Genomic DNA, 22399 nt, shown 5'->3' on the forward strand with positions numbered 1-22399 from the left:
AGTTTATACCTTTAGGTTTTAGCGTACAGAAACTAGCTTGTGGAGCTTGTCATATAAAAGACGATTTCTTTGCTTTGTGTGCACCAAAGCAAAGGCGCTCCAATTCCTCTCGCACCCACTTGATGAGACACATTGTGAGCAAATTCTCATTGCACACTTCTGCAATGCAGGAACATCCCCTCCAAATTGAAACCACCATTGGGCTGCAAGATATCACCAATGAAATTTTTAGAATTGCAAACAAAAAGGAGATGAAAATTCTAAAACTAAAGGACCATGTCTTACTTGGCTCCATTCTCGCCGCAGCTTCTTCTGCTAATCTGGTCCCAAACCTCCCTTGGCACTCCCTAAACTTACTTACTTCATCAGTGGCTGAAAGAGCACTCCTTGGATCTAATATCTTCGCTATCGCATCTGTTAGTGAGGTAGCATAATCTGTATGGTTGCAAAGGTTGAGCTTGTAATGTGTATATGGATCAAGGACAGTAGCTGCATAAAAATAGAGCAACATGAAACAGAAAAAAAGAGAAATATAAATTTCAAAATTCCATTCATTTATGAATACCTGCAACCATAAATGTATCTTCTTCCATTGCCTCTATCCTCTTGCCCACCTTGCGCATGAAACTAAGGTACAACCTTGATGTAGGGCCTAGATGTGCTTCCATCCCTTGTATAGCGAGCATCATACTTTTCTTGAATCCAGAAAGAGTGCATTGTTTCTGTGTATCAGCATACCTCATGGCCTTATAAAGTGGCCTCAACGAACCCAATACCCACTCTAGCGTGTTCCACCAAACATTACTAGACAAACATTCTTCAGCAAACACATATCCAGGCTCATACCTCCACTGACACTCCTTCCAATCAGTCGAAACCATCCACTCCCTAAATTTATCTTTCTTCAAATGGTAACTCTCAAGGAACATGAAGACAGTCCCAAAACGGGTGGCATTTGGTCTAATTAGTTCACCACCTATGTTCTTCATGTTATCATGTAGGTTATTGTGCTTATGCAAGAACCTACAGATTGTCTTGGCACTCTTGACTATCACATCAAGCTCGGGAAATTTGGCTATATCTTTTAACATAAGATTGACGGTGTGGGCAGCACACGGTTGCCAAACAATATGAGAGTATTTTGGTTCTTCTATAAGGGTTTTGCAAGCTTTCTTATAGTTGGACCCATTATCGGTTACTATTTGAACAATATGTTCATGGCCTATCTCTTCTACAACCTTCTCAATCTCTCTATAGATAAAGTCTGCAAAATTATGTAAAATGCATATACCTAATTAGAACAAAGCAAGTATTTTAAGAACATAAGACAATTGTAAGACAGATCCAAGAATTGAACAAGAAAGTATTGTAGGAGCATATGTAAAATGCATATATACCTAATTAGAACTAGGCATTGAGAACATAAAACAATCCTAAAACAGATTCAAGTATTCAAGAAGCAAGTATTCTAAGAACATATGTGAAATGCATGTATAGGACAAATACAAGTGTTCAAGAAGCAAGTAAAATGCGAAGAAGGGGAGGAAGAAGTAACCTGAATTCTGAGTCTGACCGGATGCATCAATGGTATTGAGGAAGAACATTCGTGTATTACAATATACCATGAAGTTTATGAGGCTCATTCCTGTTGGACCAGTCCAAGAGTCACACATAAGAGTCACACCGAAGTTTTTCCAATCTTGTTTAAATTTTTGAAGAAAGGAAGTAGCTTCATCATAGTTAGCCTCCAAATATTTCCCATCAATCTCCTTCGCGGTTGGTATAGGAGCAGGCCCTAATTGTTGACTGATCTTCACAGCAGCTCGGAAGTATGGGCAATCAGCTTTACGTCCAGCAATATCATTGGCATGAAAAAACTTGGACCAAGCTAGGCCAAGTGCATCTCTTGAATTAGGATCCAAAGCACTAGTGATCTTGGGCTGCATAGATACTTTGTTGCTGGATAATTGTTTGTCAAAATAGGCAGTGATACTCCTTTTGCCAATAGAAACCCGCACATCACCCACGCCCCCCTACCAATCCTCCTTTCAACTCTGCGGGAGACATTCGGGTCACGCAAGGCCTCTCTAATATTCATCTGTATTTCTTCTTCATCATCATCTAGTATGTTAATCACCCCTCCTTTTTGATACAACCCTTCCATAATATTTCTTTCAATTCTCAGCCTGCTATTTTGTTTGTCTCTTTTCTTCCTCTTTGATTCATCCCGGCACTCTCTCATTGCATCTCTCACATTTCTTGGCACATTGGGGCAGCTCCTCACATTACCTACAATACCACCAAGGTGCTCCGCAACACGGGTTGCACCTCCACCTTTGTGCTTTAGGCTGCAGTACACACAATCAAAACCCCCATAATACGGCCATGCATGGTTCCAAGGATCATACAAGTTATTATCTTTAATTCCTGCATTGCAAAGTTACAAACAACATCACTTCAATTGAAGCTAGCAAATGAAGATCATGGTTCCATTTGCATCGTGTGAACAAGCAAAGCATAGTAATACCTTTCCAAGATTTTTGGGAATCATTTGCATTTGCATCATGGTTGCCACTACCACTCCTATTTGCATTTCCATTACCTGAAAATCACATGACAAAAGAACAACGGTCAGCTATGAAGAATAGGTAACTAAGGAAGCCACACTTGCTTACTAGGGTGTCCCCATATGAATGATAAACAAAAACAGTACAACCCGATCTACTAGGGTGTCACTTGCTTACTTAATGGTATTGCTGACCATTCAAATTAATCATTGGGTCAACATCTACTTACTTAAATACACACGCAACACAACTGCTTTTTATTGGACGTGCTGTAGATCTAAATAAATGATCGATTCAAACATCAGATGCTTATTCAAATATACAAGCCAGTGGTTGGATGTGATAAAAGACACTATAACATTGCGCACAGGAATCATCTCAACAGCTCAAAACGCAAGCACACAACTCGGATTTATGGAACGATTGTATATTTGAGGATGTTAATAACAAGGTTTGTAACCCAGTTTTCTTTTGGACCAAAATAAATATTACCAGATCGTGAGCATCCTTGGTGACTAAAAGCAAAATATGCATGAAAACAGATGTGAATCATACAAAATTACATGGTAATAGAGCACATCTTGCTTCCTCCATCCTTTGGCAGTCAGGCTCATTAATTGTTGGTTGCCGACTCGTCGCAGCAAGCAGTCCGATGCAGCAACAAGCAGGAAGCTATACTCGTACAACAATCGATCAAGCTGCTTGTAATAGCTAGCTAGCTGTGTACGTACAATTAATCAAGCTGCTTGTAATAGATATATAGCTTTGTACGGATTGCTGCTTCAAGTAGGAAGATATAAAGGCATCAAGAACATCAAGAACATCTATACCTTCCCAACCAAGAGGACACCCTCCATGCTGCTGCCGCTGCCCCGTGCTCCTGCCTCCGTTGAACTGGTTGGCTCGCGCACCATCACCTCCGTTGCCGCAGCCGCCGAGCACAATGCCGCCGTCTTGAAGAAGCAATGGACAGGGAGTGGATGGGGTGGATGCGAGGAGACGTGGATGGCGGCAGGAGGCTAGTGAGCGCCGGCAAGATGCGGAGGACGTGGGAGAAGCAGCGCTCGAGTGAGATGTGTCTGCTGATCTGCTCAATGTGCAGCGGCGGCGCCGCACACGGGAGGAGCCAGAGGAAATCGCGAACTAGGGTTAGGGCGATTGGTTTCGTTGTTTTATGTGAGCAGAAGCGTAACAGGAAGGCTCTGGAAGCTGGGTCGGGCCAGATAAATTCAAATTGGGCTGAATTGTTCGGCCGAAAGGCCCATATGTCAGGCCCAGGCGAGACGGCCGAAATTCAGCCGAAAATTGTTTTTTTCGGCCGAAAATCAAAACGCAGGCGTGCGTGCGTGCGTGCGTGCGCGCGCGCGCGGAAGAGAAGGCAGACATAATGGAGGAGATGAGCTGCGATGAGGAGTCCCCGGTACCAAGTGTGCATTGCAACAGAGCAATGAATTGAGGGCAATGTGCATATGGATTCAGCCCTAAAATTGCTGACGAAATCTGAATGTTCAACCATAATAGCAAGCACTTTATGCTCAAAACTAGCTCTGATGATATGTTGCACATCATCATCACATCTAATTTTGACCAAACCATCTGCAATTGATTTGTTAGGCAAGCACCACTAAATTTTGTGCTCATCACTTCATATCCCAAGCAAGTCGGGAGCTCTGGAATGACAGCATATGAGAATGTGGTAGCATAAACATAATCAAGAAACTCCACTGAAGGGTCCCGGTACTCCAAATTACTTATTGGTCCATAGAAAATTCCACCATGCTCAAGTTGACACTACTAGGGAAAACCCTAGTAGTAGCGCGGGTTTTGAGGCTATCAGCAGCGCGGGCACCCGCGCTACCAATAAGGCGCTACAGCTAACTGTTAGTAGTAGCGATGTCTGTGCCCGCGCTACTACTATTGACTACATCAGTAGCGCGTTTTCGGAACGCGCTACTATTAGTTAGCTGTAGCGATTTCCTGAGCCCACGCTACTGTTATATCTTTCACCATTTCCCCACTCCAGCTTCAATAAACTGCAATTTCTAGATACTAGGTACTACTAGATATCAATTTCATAAAGCATTATAGGTACTAGGTAGTACTCCCTCGGTTCCAAATTACTCGTCGTGGTTTTAGTTCAAATTGGAACTAAAACCACGACGAGTAATTTGGAACCGAGGGAGTACTAGATAACAATTTCATATATACTCAATATGCATCCTCAAGCAGTACAAGGTGGCATCAACGACGATCATCATATGTAGTTCTAGATGATATCGACGACGATCATCATATGTAGTTCTACATGATATCGACGACGATCATCATATGTAGTTCTAGATGATATAGCCACACACACATATGTAGTTCTAGATGATATCGACGACGATCATCATCCTCAAGCCTGGGCGGTGGGTGTTCCTGATAGTAATTAGGATGGCCTGTCCAACACGAAGATTCTTGCCAACGAGGAATCTCTTCCACCCAACCGAGTTTAAGTGTGTGCGACCGTCTGTGTCCATGTGGTAAGTACAGGTGGTGACGGAGCCCCTTCCGGTAAGGCGTAGTCCAGCTGAGCCTTCTTCATCAGGCTCGATACCACAACTCACAGATAGGTTCTTTGGCAATTTCTGAATAAGAAAAACATATCAATTAATAAATAGCCTCACACATACTCTTGCAAATATATTTCTATTAAGTCTAGATTTCTACACTATCAAAAGACACTGTACTATGCATTTGTACTAATTAATCATGAATTCTACTAATAAGTATATATGGATTATCTACACTATTAATAGTTCCTTGAATTCTGCACTAATAAGCATGTGATCAGACTCTACACTAAAGCATATCAACGACTAGATTCCACAAAACATATCATTGGACTCTACACTAAGCATATCATCGGATAGTTTGCATTTGTAAGTATAACATACCATATCATGTCGATCGACCATGGTACTTGTCAGGCGGGTCATGAATGGCACCCCGACAAAGTCAACACGTGGTGGAATTATGTCCCATAGGTTGCACACCTCCTCCTCGCTCAGCCTCATTCTCTGAGCTACGATGGCTTCATGAAGTGGGTTCTCATCATCTTCATCGAGTGGGTCCTCATTATCTTCATCATCTTCTTCATCTGCATCATCTTCGTCATCTTCATCATCTTCGTCATCTTCATCATCTTCCACCAGGTTGAGATAAATGACAGTCAGCTTGGGTCTTTCTGCTCTGAAGGAGAAGCTGATCAACTCACCACCAGTAAGACGCATGCAGGCGAGGAAACGGGCCCATCCATCTCCTCCAATCTGCGACATATTGCGTCCTTTCTCGACCTCTATAGTGTACGGCCCCCAGGTGCCTCAAATGTCACAGTGTCTCCTGTCAGCTTGTTGAATGTCAACCTCACATTGCATGGGACGATCTGTGTAAGAAAAGAAAAATGACACAATGCAGTAATGCCAACACTAAAAATAAAGTAGTTGTTACATTTCATCTAATTTCTTACCGCCGCATGACGAAAACTCGGATGGAAGTAGATGCCAAATAGCTTGCCAGTTGCAAGGCTGCTGGCTCACCTTGACTTGCACAGTCGACATAGTGGTGGTGGTGGTGGCGCCATTTTCCTAAAGCAATATGAGCAAAGGATTAATGATTCACTTCACAGGAAAGAAAAACAGTAGCATAGTGGTGGTGGCGCCATTTTATGGACATATTAGATGACAAGGTACCACGTACCAAAGCATTTCGGTGGCACCTATTGCCGAAAAAATAACAATAAAATGGTTCATACTAAATCAACTAAATCAACTAGCATACTAAATCCACTAGCATACTAAATCAACTAAATCAAAATGTTCTAAATCAACTAAATCAACTAGCCTACTAAATCAACTAAATCAACTAGCCTACTAAATCAACTAAATCAACTAGCCTACTAAATCAACTAAATCAAAATGTTCTAAATCAACTAAATTAACTAGCCTACTAAATCAACTAAATCCGAATGTTGCATATCAACTAAATCATAATGTTGCATATGAACTAGCCTACTAAATCAAAATGTAGCAGGGAGGAGAGAGAAGGAGGGGCGACTCGAGGAGGGAGAAGAGAGTAGGATGGAGGAGGAAGGCGGAGCGAGGAGGGGCTGGCCGGCAGCGAGTGGAGGGAGAATGGAGGAGGAAGGCGGAGCGAGGAGGGGTCGGCCAGCGGCGAGTGGAGGGAGAATGGAGGAGGAAGGCGGAGCGAGGAGGGGTCGGCCAGTGGCGAGTGGAGGGAGAATGGAGGACGAAGGTGGAGCGAGGAGGGGTCGGCCAGCGGCGAGCGGAGGGAGGACGGAGGAGGAGGCCGATACCGAGTCCAGCGAGGAGGATGAGGTGACGGCGGTGCAGATCGGAGGAGGGGCGACAGGGGAGGACTGGCGGCCCGGGGGTTGAGGGGGAGAGATCGAGTGTGTGTGTGAGTGTGATCTGGATCGGATATGTGAGTGGGGGGAGATGGAATGGCTTAGCAGTAGCGCGCTATAGCAAAATGCGCTACTGCTAAACGACCTATCAGTAGCGCCTTTGGCCGAGAATGCGCTACTGCTATGTTAGACATAGACATAAAAATACATTGATCATCAGTTGTCTTTTTGTGTACAATCTGATTTGTCAATAGGAATCCTCGACGGTTGGTTTAAGAACAGGCGAGGATTCCTATTGCGGCCACAGATCCTATACATAGAGTTCAATGAAGACCAAGTGCTTGTGAAAGTTGTAGAAGTAACATATTTAAGGTGGTACAAACTCTCTTCACGGAGCGAGGTGGGACTAAATTTTTGTAGTAACCTTAGTAGAAGCGATTATTGCGTAAATGCGCTGCTGCTACGATCCGTAGCAGCAACGCGCTTTGTATTAACGCACTGCTGCTATAATTGGCCTCGCGGTGGCGTCGTGGGAATTTTAGCAGTAGCGCGTCCTAGAGTGTGCGCGCTACTGATAAACTTGTACCAGCAACGAGTTTTGATAGCGAGTGCTACTGCTACGTAGCAGCAGCGCCTGATTTTAAAGCGCGTTGCTGGTAAGATTCTATGTATAGGCTTTTCCCTAGTAGTGTGAAGTGTAAAGAAAGTGGTGTCCACCATTTGTCCATTTGTTGAATCATACACCACATCAAATAAGTGTACATTGTGAGCACTTACCTTTAGCATCAACATAAGTGAAAAACAAAGATGTATATAGTTAACTAGATTTTTCAGTCCACTGTAGTTAACTGGACAAATCTGTGAAGTGTAGTTAACTGAAAAAATTCAGTTAACTTCAGGGAACTAAAAATTTTAGTTAACTACTGTGAACTTAAAAATTCAGTCAAATGAAAAAATTCAGTTAACGTGAGCAGACTGAATTAGGTAGCATTGAACATAAGCAATTGGTGGCATTGCACACATGAGCATGAGCATGACCATTGCAAACCTAAGCATGAGCATTGAACACCTGAGCATGAGCATGACCATTGCCCATCATTGGAATATACAAGCCATATTCTATAATGAAAAATTCCCACTAGTATATGAATGTGACAAAATAGGAGACTCTCTATAATGAAGAGCATAGTGCTACTTTGAAGCACAAGTGTGGTAAAAGGATAGTAACATTGTCCCTTCTCTCTTTTCTCTCAATTTTTGATGAGCTTCTTTGGCCTCTTTTTTTTTTAAACTACGGAGACACATCCCAACTTGTGAGGGAATCATAGCTTCCGTCATCCTTTCCTCATTTGGGACAATGCTCTAATAATGAAGATCATCACACTTTTATTTCTTACAACTCAAGAATTACAACTCGATACTAGAAAAATATATGACTCTATATGAATGCCTCTGGCAGTGTACCGGGATGTGCTATGATCAAGACTGATATGTATAAAAAAATATGAAGGATGGCTTTGCCACAAATACTATGCCAACTACATGATCATGCAAAGAAATATGACAATGATGACGCTTGTCATAATAAACAGAACCTTGAAAGTTTTATGGCAATATATCTCAGAATGGCTATGGAAATGCCATGATAGGTAGGTATGGTGGCTGTTTAAGAAATGATATATGGTGGGTTTAATGCACTGGCGAAAGTTGCACGGTACTGGAGAGGCTAGCAATGGTGAAAGGGTGAGAGTGCGTATAATCAATGAACTCAACATTAGTCATAAAGAACTCACATACTTATTGCAAAAGTCTATAAGTCATCACAACAAAGCACTACACGCATACTCCTAGGGGAAGGGTTGGTAGGAGTTAACCATCACGCAATCCCTACCTCCACACAAAGGATGGCAATCAAAAAATAAATCATGCTCCGACTTCATCACATAACGGTTCACCTTACGTGCATGCTACGGGAATCATAAACTTTAACACAAGTATTTCTACCAATCCACAATTACTCACTAGCATGTCTCTAATATCACCATCTTTATGTCTCAAAAGAAATGCAAGGAATCAAACTTCTCATAGTATTCGATGCTCTTTTTTATGAAAGTTTTTATTATATCCGTTTTGGATGCCTATCACATTAGGACTAAATTCACGACATAAGTTCATCAATTTCTATAAAATAAAGCCACCGCCGCGCTCTAAAAATATATAGGTGAAGCACTAGAGCATGTTGCCTAGCTCAAGAGATATAAGTGAAGCACATAGAGTATTCTAATAAATTCATGATTAATGTGTGTCCCTCTCAAAAGGTGGGTACAACAAGGATGATTGTGGCAAACTAAAAAGAAAATAAGCATATCATACAAGATGCTCCAACCAAAACACATATCATGTGGTGAATGAAAATATAGCCTCAAGTAAATTTACCGATGGATAGAAGACAAAAGAGGGGATGCCATCCGGGGCATCCCCAAGCTTAGATGCTTGGTTGTCCTTGAACATTACCTTGGGGTGCCTTGGGCATCCCCAAGCTTAGGCTCTTGTCACTCCTTATTCTGTTGACCATCAACTCTTTACCCAAACCTTGAAAACTTCACAATACAAAACTCAACAGAAAACTCGTAAGCTCCATTAGTATAAGAAAAGCAAATCACCACTTTAGGTACTGTTGTGACCTCATTCTAAATTTATATTAGTGTTATGTCTACTATATTACAACTTCTCCATGGTTCATACCCCCCGACACTACCAATAGATTCATCAAAATAAGCAAACAACACATAAAAAAACAATCCGTCAAAACCGGAATAGTCTGTAGCAATCTGAAAACTTGGAATACTTCTGTAACTCTAAATCTGAAAAATTAGGAAAACCTTGGAAATTCGTATATATCAATCTTGTGTAAAAAATCAGAAGGTTTCATCGCTTCTGCGAATTTTAAAAATTCTTCTACTGCATGCAAAAGTTTCCATTTTTCAGCAAGATGAAATCAACTATCACCGTAGACCATCCTAAAGGTCTTCTTGGCTCAAACACTAATGGAAACACCAAAAACAATTACTATAGCAATCTCAATACAACGAGAAGTAATTTAGTAACATGAAAATTTCTACCACAATATTCCTCTCTCATAATAATTACATGTAGGATCATATGATATTCTCTACATGATCCACATGCATGCAAAGTTTGATCATACTAAAGTCATGACCTCTCCAAACCCACTTTTATCAAAAATTTCATAAGATTGATCATTATCCAACATAATGGGATAATTTTTAAATAGAGTTGACACTCTTCCAAACTCACTTTCAATATTATTGCAAGCATTATTATCAATATCATATTCATCATGAGGCTTAAATAAAATTTCAAGATCATAAGAAGCATTATCACCCCAATCATTATCATCGCAATAAGCAGTGTACGTAGCAAAATTAGCATCCCCAAGCTTGGGGGTTGATAACAACATCATGTCAATCATGCTTTTCATTCAAGGAGTTATCGTGAATCACTTCATAAATTTCTTCTTTTAACACTTCATCATGATTTTTAGATTTACGAATTCCAAGAAAAACTTCATAAAGATAACCTAGTGCACTCAACTCACTTGAAATAGGTTCATATTAATTGGATCTCTTAAAAATATTAGCAAGTGGATGAGGATCCATAACCTCTTTGCTTTATGATTTTCAATAAACACACAATTATACCAAGCAAACAAGCGAACAAACAAAGTAAGACATAAGGGCAAACGAAAAGGCGCATGGAAAGAAGGCAAATAAAAAGGAGAATATTTTTCTGTTTTTCTGAAAGTATTTTAGAAGTAGGGGAGAGGAAAGCGAGAGGCAAATGGAAAATAGTGTAATGCAATAGATGAGAGTTTATGATGGAACTTGGTAGGATTGATGTAGAACCTTCTCGACAACGGCACTAGAAATTCTTCCTACTACTTGAGCTTGCGTTGGTTTTACCCTTGAAGAGGAAAGGGTGATGCAACAAAGTAGAGAAAAGTATTTCCCTCAGTTTGAGAACCAAGGTATCAAACCAGTAGGAGGTACGAGCAAGTCTCCAATCTATGCACCTGCACAAACAATCAAACACTTGCACCCAACACGATAAAGGGGTTGTCAATTCCTTCACGGTCACTTGCAAGGATGAGATCTAATAGAGATAGATATAAAAGATAACTAAAACATAAAACAAAGTAAAAACAATAAATTGCAGTAAGGTATTTTTAGGTTTTTTGTTTTATAGATCTGAAAATATATGATGGAAAATAGACCTTGAGGCCATAGGTTTCACTATAGGCTTCTCTCTTGAAGAAAGCATACGGTGGGTGAACAATTTACTGTCGAGGAATTGATAGAAACGAGAATAATTGTGATGATATCCAAGGCAATGATCATGAATATAGGCATCACATCCGTGACAAGTAGACCGACTCCTACCTGCATCTACTACTATTACTCCACACATCGACCACTATCCAGCATGCATCTAGAGTATTAAGTTTATAAGAACGTAGTAATGCCTAAAGCAAGATGACATGATGTAGAGGTATAAACTCAATCAATATGATATAAACCCCATATTTTTACCCTTGATGGCAACAATACAATACATGCCTGGATACCCCTTATGTCATTGCGTGAGGACACCGCAAGATTAAACCCAAAACTAAGCACCTCTCCCGTTGCAAAAAAAAAACCAATCTAGTTGGCCAAACCAAATTGATAGTTCAAAGAAAAATGCAAATATATCTTAATCATGCATAAAAGATTTCAGAGAAGACCCATATAATATTCATAGATAAATTGATCATAAACTCACAATTCATCGGATCTCAACAAACACACCGCAAAAAGTATTACATCGAATAGATCTCAAAGAACATCAAGCAGAACATTGTATTGAAGAGCAAAGAGAGAAAATAAGACATTATGGACCCGTAGGTCTATGGTAAACTAGTCACACATCATCGATAGGGCAATTGGATTGATGTACAAGCCCTTTGTGATCGAATCCCCCTTTGGCAGATCGCCGGAAAATGCCCCAAGATGGGATCTCACGAGAATAGAAGCTTGCGGCAGTGGAAAAGTATTTTGGTCGATGCTTCTGTTGGTTTGGGAATATTTGGGAATTTATAGACCAAGAATTAGGTTTGGAGACTCCCGTGGGACCCACAAGCCAGGGGCGCCCCCCTAAGGCGCGCCCTGAGGGCTTGTGGTCCCCCGGGTCTCTTCTGGCCCCCTCTCCAAGCTACGTGGATGTCTTCTGGTCCTAGAAAAATCATCATGAAAGTTTTATTCCGTTTGGCTTCGTTTGATGTTCCTTTTCTCTAAAGCTCGAAAACAAGGAAAAAAAACAAAAACTGACACTAGGCTCTAGGTTAATAGGTTAGTCCCAAAAATAATATGAAATAACACATAAATGCATATAAAACATCCAAGATAGATAATATAATAGCATGGAACAACCAAAAATTATAGATACGTTGGTGATGTATCATTGGCTTGCTGATGAGGCAAAGCATTTTATTCTTCAGATTTGTTCAGAAAGATATCCAAGACATCTGGTTCCACGTGAGTAGCACCAGCAGGAATGTGAACTTGCACAGGGCTGGCTTGTTGCATGGGTTTATCCTCATGAGGTGGAGATGGTGGAACTTGGTGGAGAGGTGTGCTTGAATCAGTCGGAGCACCAAGAGTTGTCTCAGGGCAAGGAGGCTTGATTCCTTTTGGCTTGCTAGCCATAGCCTTAGACTTTTGATGTTTCTCTTCCGTTATTCTTAGTTGTGCAAGATCAACCTGGCAAGCATTTCGTCATTCTTTCGGTCACACAGCTGAGGCAATTGCATTTTCAGACGCGAGTGCCATTCAATCTTGTCATTTCTCATGACACTTAGAGCTTTTGTGAGATCAAGAATCTCTTTATTCAGGCCTTTCCTTTTAGATTCGTTACTAGCATCTTTCCTCATTTTCTCGAGAGTTTTCTTGTCCTCAACCGCTTGATTCAGCTTCTCGGTCCTGTTTACCATCTCAACAAAATGTTTCCTTACTAGCTTGGTAACATCATGAGGAAGACCCAAACTGCTAAAATTAACTAATTTTACATTGTAGGCAACATTTTGAATAACATCAATCATGAGATCAATGTCATATTTCTATTCCTTTGTGAAAGCAGGAACACTGGTTTTGGCTTTCTTCGGAAAACCAACAGCTTTCTCTACGGGGAGCAGCTTTCTCTTCGCGGTGGGGGCGGCGGAATCCGAAGGTTTATCAGAAACTGGAGCGGGTGCATGTCTTGGTGACGTCCTAACTGGGGGTGAATCTTTCATTAGTGACGGAGTTTGGTATTGCTTGGTTAGAAGATGAGGCGGAAGCTGCCTTCTTGTATTTTCTGGCAACATATTTCTTTCTGGGAGGTCGAGGGGAAACTGGTTTACTTGCCTTGCTTTCCTTTTAGACAGAGGGACGATCCTTTTTCTTTTGTACGTCTTGCCGAGCCAGCGTGATGTTTCGATCTTCGACTTGATTTTTCTTCGCAGCCCTTGCTTCACTCTTAGCTTTGTCTTTTGCTCTCTTTTCTACTTCTTCGGGAAAATCAGCAATTGTTTTCAGGGAGTTAGGATCAGCATTTTCAGTCGGAGGTTGCCTGACTTTTTCATCGTTTGGGCTATGGCAGTTTTCAGCAATATAATCATTCCAAGGTGGACTGAACGCAAACAAAATTTGATATTTCCTTTGAACATTCTCATAGTTGAACCATATATTCACCCAATGACGGTGAATTATTTGTAGACTATTATTTCTCTTAATTGTGGCTTAATCTCCAGGTGGAGTTTTATAGCTTTCGGGATCAGACATTTCTGTCGGTGTATTCTTCTCTTGGCCATGACCACCTTTCTTTAGATTTCCATTAGACAAAAGAGTCACAGCATCTATGACCAGTTCATCCTCAGGTTGACTGTGAGTCAAGGGAATATCATCCTCTTCTTCTTTTGATTCTGACTCAGATTTCTTTTTCGGTATCTTGGGTGGATTTGATGCTTTTAATCCACCAGTCAACTTCAATCGTTCAGACAAGGGAGGCAACTGAGGCATTTCGTCTTCAGAACTAGAGTGCTTTTTTGATTTGTGAGACATGACCAACCTGTGAATCAGAATAGATGCAAGGGAAAACAGGATAGGGTCACAAACATGCACAAAAGCAATTTTGATTGAAATCATAAAGTTTTTTTTCCAGAAGCAACAAAGGAATCCATGGTACACTTTGAGAAGATATCATCGAGAGAATTGCAACATGCCATATGAGGCAGAGTAACAACTATCTAATCTTTCGAGTGGAATACACATGAACCCTAGATCCAGGATAACGAGTGTCGGCGTCAAAACCGGCTGATCTCGGGTAGGGGGTCCTGAACTATGCGTCTAAGGCTAATGTTAACAGGAGGCGGGGGACAATGTTTACCCAGGTTCGGGCCGTCTCGAGGAGGTAATACCCTACTTCTTGTTTGATTGATCTTGATGATACGAGTATTACAAGAGTTGATCTACCACGATATCGTAGAGGCTAAACCCTAGAAGCTAGCCTATGGTTATGACTGTTCTTCTTCTATGGACTAAACCCTCTGGTTTATATAGACACCGGAGGGGGCTAGGGTTACACAGAGTCGGTTACAGAGAAAGGAATCTTAATATCTGAATCGCCAAGCTTGCCTTCCACGCAAAGGAGTCCCTTCCGGACACGGGACGAAGTCTTATATCTTGTATCTTCATAGCCCAACAGTCCGACATACGCATATGGTTCGGCTGTCTGAGGACCCCTTAATCCAGGACTCCCTCAGTAGCCCCTGAACCAGGCTTCAATGACGATGAGTCCGGCGCGCAGATTGTTTTCGGCATTGCAAGGCGGGTTCCTTCTCCGAATACTCCAAAGTTGATGTTGAACATAAGAATCGTGTCTGGCTCTGCAAAATAAATTCCGTATACCACCATGGAGAACATAATGTTTTCATGAGTCCAATCTGCCAACAGCTTTTTGACACGACATTATGTCATTATCCAGCCATTATTTCGTTTTTCCGGCCTGCTACTTCACGCTTCGCGAGGCGGTTTTATTGGCACGTCTTATCGAAGCAGAGATCGTGTCCCCTTATTACGGGATGCTCATCAACACGAGTGTGGGTAACCCAACCATTCCATTAGTATGATTCCTTGGGAATAGGCATATTTTAAGGCCATGCAGGGGACATTTCATATTCGTCACCTCTATAAAGAGGCCAGGACCTGTCCTCTTTTCCTCTACACTAGTCCCTTCCTCCCCTCCTACCTCGAGTTCCAACACCCAAGGGTCAACCTGGTCGCTTTGAGCTTCCAGCCATGTCCAAACATAGCCTTCAAGGCCGGTCGATAGCCTCTTCTGTCACAGAGGAAGACATCTCGATGCTCAGGGAGGCAAGATATTTGACTGAGCAGAGATCTACCACAGGCTCCCCGCTCAAGGGCGGGTTATTCCTACTCCCATATCCAATGAGAGGGTCGTGTTTATCTCTCACTTCCTTCAAGGGCTTGGGTTTGCACTCCATCCCTTTATTCGAGGGGTCATGTTTTATTACGGGCTATATTTCCACAATCTAGCCCCAGACTCTCTTCTCCATGTCCTGGCGTTTATCACCACATGCGAAGCTTTCCTCCGTATTTCCTCACACTTTGGCTTATGGCTGAATACTTTTGAAATGAAACTGAAGGTAATCAATGGGGAACAAGCAGAGTGCGGAGGCGCTTCACTAAGCAAGCTTACCAACTCCGCTTGGCCAGAGGGCTCCTTTGCAGAATCTTCTGACTTATGGCAATAGGAGTGGTTTTACATCACCGAACCCCGCGGTACAAAGCGGGTTGCCACTCCTGCATTTTGGTTGGGCCCTCCGCCACGGCTCGCATCGTGGATCAACAAGGGGATGGACTGGGGATCCACAGATGAAGTACGGACACTGCAAAGCCGCATCCGGAACCTTATTGAGAAGGACACCGGTCTCATGGACGTAATCCAAGTAATGTTAGTCCGCTGGATCCTACCCTGTCAGTGACGCCCTCTCTGTATGTGTGAATTTAATCCGGAAGGTCCACGGACTCTTCAGCACTTCTCCGGCGCGATGCTCAAGGAGATGTGGAAATTATTCTTCGGCGCACGAAAACAGTGGTCGGATACAACAGAAGACATCGGTCTTGACTGCAATCATCTGGATACTCCAGTAAGTACTCCATCCCCCAACACGACCTAGTCAAATTATTCATGACAACATACTGATAAAACTTTATCTGGCCAGGGCTGGCTAAAGAAGGCGAAAAGAATCAGGTGTTTGGCTCCACTTCCCGAGAATACTGCCGATCCGTTATTAACAAGGATGTTGGCTCCCGTGCCGTATCAAGTGCCGGCGGGGGAAGAAAAGGAGAGGAGTAGGAAGGTCACAAGTGGCCTTCATACCGGAGGTACGTCATGCACCGTACCCGGGGAAATCGAAATTCCTGTGTCTGAGAACGAACGGGGAGGAGAATTTAACATTCCCTCCCCCCACGGGAAGAAGAGGGCCTCCCCCGAAGACCTGAAGGCAGAGGCCTCTAAGCGGGGGAAATAATCCTTATCAGGGGGGCCCGTATTCGGGTGGCGACATTACCACACAATGCCCACAAGGGGGCCAGCCTCTACCTTACCGTAAGTGAACCAAGGTGTTTAATAAACATACCCCGTTCTTTTCATGTTTGTGAAGGATATATCTGAAACGCATGCTTTGCAGTTCGTCCTATAGCCTCCCTCAACAATTTTCGTCCTTGGGGGATCTCCTTCCGGAGATGATGGAGAGCGAAACAACGCCTCCTACTTCGCCGCCCCATAAGGCGGACCACCCTGATGTCTACTACACAACCTTCTTATTGTAGACGTTGTTGGGCCTCCAAGTGCAGAGGTTTGTAGGACAGTAGCAAATTTCCCTCAAGTGGATGACCTAAGGTTTATCAATCCGTGGGAGGCGAAGGATGAAGATAGTCTCTCTCAAACAACCCTACAACCAAATAACAAAGAGTCTCTTGTGTCCCCAACACACCCAATACAATGGTAAATTGTATAGGTGCACTAGTTCGGCGAAGAGATGGTGATACAAGTGCAATATGGATGGTAGATATGGGTGTTTGTAATCTGAAATTATAAAAACAGCAAGGTAACAAGTGGTAAAAGTGAGCGTAAACGGTATTGCAATGGTAGGAAACAAGGCCTAATGTTCATACTTTCACTAGTGCAAGTTCTCTCAACAATAATAACATAACTGGATCATATAAATATCCCTCAACATGCAACAAAGAGTCACTCCAAAGCCACTAATAGCGGAGAACAAACGAAGAGATTATGGTAGGGTACGAAACCACCTCAAAGTTATCATTTCTGTTCTATCTATTCAAGAGTCCGTAGTAAAATAACATGAAGCTATTCTTTCCGTTCGATCTATCATAGAGTTCATACTAGAATAACACCTTAAGACACAAATCAACCAAAACCCTCATGTCACCTAGATACTCCATTGTCACCTCAAGTATCTATGGGCATGATTATACGATATGCATCACACAATCTCAGATTCATCTATACGACCAACACAAAGTACTTCAAAGAGTGCCCCAAAGTTTCTACCGGGGAGTCAAGACGAAAACGTGTGCCAACCCCTATGCATAGGTTCATGGGCGGAACCCGCAAGTTGATCACCAAAACATACATCAAGTGGATCACGTGAATATCCAATTGTCACCACAGATAAGCACGACAAGCCATACATCAAGTGTTCTCAAATCCTTAAAGACTCGATCCGACAAGATAACTTCAAAGGGAAAACTCAATCCATTACAATAGTATAGAGAGGGGAAACATCATAAGATCCAACTATAATAGCAAAGCTCGCGATACATCAAGATCATGCCATAGAGAGAACACGAGAGATAGATTAAACACATAGCTACTGGTACATACCCTCAGCCCCGAGGGTGAACTACTCCCTCCTCGTCATGGAGAGCGTCGGGATGATGAAGATCGCCACCGGTGAGGGATACCCCATCCGGCAGGGTGCCGGAACAGGGTCCCGATTGGGTTTTGGTGGCTACAGAGGCTTGCGGCGGCGGAACTCCCAATATATCTTTTTATTCGATGGTTTTAGTGTATATGGGAATATATAGGCGAAAGAAGTCGGTCGGGGGAGCCATGAGGGGCCCATGAGACAGGGGGGCGCGCCCAGTATGGGGGGCGCGCCACCAACCTTCTTGGCTTCCTCGAAGCTTCTCTGACGTGAACTCCAAGTCTCCTGGATCATGTTCGTTCCAAAAATCACGCTCCCGAAGGTTTCATTCCGTTTGGACTCCGTTTGATATTCCTTTTCTTCGAAACACTGAAATAGGCAAGAAAACAGCAATATGGGCTAGGCCTCCGGTTAGTAGGTTAGTCCCAAAAATGATATAAAAGTGTAATGTAAAGCCCATAAACATCCAAAACGGGTAATATAATAGCATGGAACAATAAAAAATTATAGATACGTTGAAGACGTATCAAGCATCCCCAAGCTTAATTCCTGCTCGTCCTCGAGTAGGTAAATGATAAAAACAGAATTTTTGATGTGGAATGCTACCTAGCATAATTCTCAATGTAATTTTTCTTTATTGTGGCATGAATGTTCAGATCCAAATGATTCAAAATAAAAGTTCATATTGACATAAGAAATAGTAACACATCAAGCATACTAATAAAAGCAATCATGACTTCTCAAAATAACATGGGTAAAGAAAGTTCATCCCTACAAAATCATATAATTAGGCTATGCTTCATTTTCTTCACACAAAAATGTTCCAAAATTCTACACCCTCGATGACAAGACAAGCAATTGTTTTGTACTTAAATAATCTCAAACTTTTTCAACCTTCACGCAATACCTGAGTGTGAGCCATGGATATAGCATTATGGGTGGAATAGAATATGATGATGGGGATTGTGTGGAGAAGACAAAAAAGGAGAAAGTCTCGCATTGACGAGGATAATCAAAGGGCTATGGAGATGCCCATCAATTGATGTCAACATGAGGAGTAGGGATTGCCATGCAACAGATGCACTAGAGCTATAAAAGAAAACTAGTGGGTGTACATCCAACTTGCTTGCTCACGAAGACCTAGGGCATTTGAGGAAGCCCATCATAGGAATATACAAGCCAAGTTCTATAATGAAAAATTCCCACTAGTATATGAAAGTCACAACATATGAGACTCTCTATATGAAGAACATGGTGCTACTTTGAAGCAAAAAATATGAGACTCGCTATATGAAGGACATGGTGCTACTGTTACATAGCTACTGTTACATACCCTCAGCCCCGAGGGTCAACTACTCCCTCCTTGTCATGGAGAGTGCCGGGATGATGAGGATGGCCACCGGTGAGGGATCCCCCCTCCGGCAGGATGCCGAAACAGGGTCCCGATTGGGTTTTGGTGGCTACAGAGGCTTGCGGCGGCGGAACTCCCGACCTATCTTCTTATTCGATGGTTTTAGAGTATATGGGAATATATAGTCGAAAGAAGTTGACTGGGGGAGCCACGAGGGGCCCATGAGACAGGGGGGCGCGCCCAGTAGGGGGGGCACCCTCGTGGCTTCCTCGAAGATTCTCTGACGTGAACTCCTAGTCTCCTGAATCATGTTCCTTCCAAAAATCACGCACCCGAAGGTTTCATTCTGTTTGGACTCCGTTTGATATTCCTTTTCTTCGAAACACTGAAATAGGCAAGAAAACAACAATATGGGCTGGGCCTCTGGTTAGTAGGTTAGTTCCAAAAATGATATAAAAGTGTAAAGTAAAGCCCATAAACATCCAAAACAGTTATTGTAATAGCATGGAACAATCAAAAATTATAGATACGTTGGAAACGTATCAGACCCCGAGGTGTCGTCCTGGAGGATCTCTCCTAATCCACAAAGGAGGACCAGGCCAGAAGGTGACTCTTCGGCCGCCCGAGGTCCAGGGTGTCCTCGTAGAGAGACCGACAACAAAATCCCCGGACTATCCGATATGCAGCCAGACATATTGACGTTTCTTCTGCGGCAAGCGCCAATCTCAGAGGAACATCATACCTTAATGGGTACGGTGATTGAGAGAATTCCATCCGCAAAAAGCGGATTGAATGAAGCCTTTACAAGTCTACTAAGAGGCTTTGAGGTACATGATGTGACAATTTTTTTAACTATACCATAAACGCAAGGTGCACCGTCTATAGTAGCCCCTGAGACTCTGGTTGCCATCCAAACAAGGTGATCAGAGGATCAACAGATAAATAATCTCATGTAATAATTTTGCCAATTTGTACACACGCGGCTGCAGCCCAGGCCACTGCCCGGGCTGCCGAATTTGCCGAACTGAAGTGGCAACTTGATGTAGCGGATGAGGACATCACGTTTGTGAACAAGCGGCTTGACGATGCACAAGGTATGTCTTTTGGGCGGTCTGTGATTATAAATTGGAGCAAGATGCTAGAATTTATAATATGTTTGACTACAGATGGTGCTGCCTCCATGGAGACCCTTCGATCTGAGCTTGCCTAGGCCAAGGAGCAAGCCATGATAAGAAACGCGGCTGCCGAGAAGGCAGTTGGTGAGTTAAAAGCTGAACAGGCTTCTCATTGCCCGAGTGAGGAGAAAATATTCAACATGGCGCTTGAGCTAAGGGATGCCGCTAGCCGATATGAACTTCTCCAGAAAGAGAATCAAGCAAAAACGACTGACCATGAAAAGGCCTTACAAGCGACAAAGGAAACCCGGTCCGAGGCCAGAGCGGCACGGGAGGAGATCTGGCAAGCCGGGGAGATCGCGGCTGGGTAGCTTTTTTTATTGTGAACTAAGTTCGATGACCCGAAGTATGCCCCGCTTAATCAAATGTGGGGCTACTATATAGCCATAGGAGTTTGATAGTGGGGCTACTATATAGCGCCTGGTATGTCCGTGTTTATCCGAATATGGTGTGTTTACATACATGACCAGGAAACCGGTCCTTCATTAATGTGGAGGAATCGTGAAGATTCCGCTGAGTCATCGAGTGGTTGACCAGCTCTCGCTATATCATGACAGACAGTTTTCGGCTTTCACTACTGATGTGCTCGTCCGGATCAACCAGGGCAAAATCATAGTAGTTCTCCCTTGGCTGCCTTAGCAAACAGAATGGAACGTATGGTAGCAAACACATGAGCTGGCCAAACCCAACTATTGACCCAAGACATGATTCGGCGTTGATGCATATATGGCCGAAACTCACGACGCCGAACACTCCCGAAGGTATTCGGACTTTTCAATATATACCGGGCTGGGTACAGCCCCCGGTAATGAACCCCGAATTCAAGGCACGTGCTACGACCCGACCTGAGGAGAGAGCGCCTGTGGTGAGGATATAGTTCACAGAGCACACTGTTGGCTGCGTCTATAACATCCATCTTAGTACGGCGAACCGTAAGTTCGCAAGTACTGTCAATATCTTTCCTGGGCGCTTTATATGCCAGGAGGGTATGACACAACAAGAGATAATAATAAGAAAAGAGGTTTACACTGGGTCTTAATCTAAACAGAAACCTTTAAACGGGGCCCTGCTGCACGTCTGCGCCTTTGTCTCTGTTGTGTCGTGTCCTTGAAGGGTATATCATGATGGCCGATCTGAAAAAAGAAAGAACCAGGTGAAAGAATCTGGTACGGCCGTGGGTACAGTTTGTTGGTTTTGATGAATCGTGAACTGTTGCTTCTTGAGTCCAAATAGGGTGAAGCCGAACTATAGACTTCTTACGTGCAGGGTGCCCCCAGTGCTACCCAAGGAATTTTAAGTGTATGTATATGTATATGGGAAAACAATGACAGTCTTCTTATGGGTTGATCTATGGGGCCAGGGCTGCTAAACAAGCTCGGGTTTATCTGAGCTGCTACACATAGGTGTGCGCCAAACACGTTTGGCTGTGTCCGCGGTCTTGAGGACTGATGAGCTGCTTGGCTTGAAAAGGCCACTTCGTGCTTTGGTTACTAGAGCCACCGCATATTCTTCTGTACGAAGAGAATGCTCCGTGTTTCCACTGACTGTGATAACGCCGCATGGTCCAGGCATCTTGAGTTTAAGATAAGCGTAATGCGGGACTGCATTGAAATGGGTGAAGGTTGTTCGTCCGAGTAGTGCATGATAGCCACTTCGGAATGGAGCAATGTTGAAGATTAGATCTTCGCTTTGAAAGTTGTTGGGAGAGCCAAAGATAACGTCCAATGTTAGAGAGCCCGTGCAGCGGGCCTCTAAACCTAGTATTACTTCTTTAAAGGTAGTGCTGCTTTGCTTAATTCTTGATAGGTCGATCCCCATCTTACGGAC

At 43.0% G+C, this 22399-nt stretch overlaps 1 pseudogene; it reads right to left on the minus strand.

Annotated features, from left to right (window-relative positions):
* Nucleotides 1-551: 551 nt before the first annotated feature.
* LOC123067878 (uncharacterized) overlaps nucleotides 552-22399 on the minus strand; it is a 53868-nt pseudogene continuing 32020 nt past the window's right edge.

This window comes from Triticum aestivum, chromosome 3B (genome assembly GCF_018294505.1).
Source record: "Triticum aestivum cultivar Chinese Spring chromosome 3B, IWGSC CS RefSeq v2.1, whole genome shotgun sequence".
NCBI lineage: Eukaryota > Viridiplantae > Streptophyta > Magnoliopsida > Poales > Poaceae > Triticum > Triticum aestivum.